Genomic DNA, 515 nt, shown 5'->3' on the forward strand with positions numbered 1-515 from the left:
ACAGTCTGTATTTGGGAACAGTGCACTGAGGGAGTTAAATATCCCACCCACCCATAATAGATTAATTATGTTCAAATGGTCAAAATTGAAAGCTGATATCTGCAGATGCAATATGTTTTCTATGATTAATAAATATGTACATATTTTTTACAATATAGCATGTTTTCAAAGTAAAACAGTTTGATGATGAACATATTTTGCAATTCTTGTTTCTAACTCTGAATGATTGATTGTTTTTTTCAGAGACACCACTACAGAGATGAAATGGAGTGAACAGCTGAACGTATTTAACCTTTTTTCTTGTAGCTGGAAAAGAAGTNAGTTGAAAGTGATGAACTTTGGAAATTAGCAAATCAAAATGACTTCAGAAGAATGCATTATTTGCATTAAAGTTTCTGGTTCACAACAATAGATGTCCCAGAAAAGTACAATTTATAGCAATGTGCCAAAGTGCAAAGACTAAAATGGAAAAGAAAATAAACATGGAATTAATACTTAATCAAACACATCAATGA

This window comes from Austrofundulus limnaeus, unplaced genomic scaffold, assembly GCF_001266775.1.
Source record: "Austrofundulus limnaeus strain Quisiro unplaced genomic scaffold, Austrofundulus_limnaeus-1.0 Scaffold639, whole genome shotgun sequence".
NCBI lineage: Eukaryota > Metazoa > Chordata > Actinopteri > Cyprinodontiformes > Rivulidae > Austrofundulus > Austrofundulus limnaeus.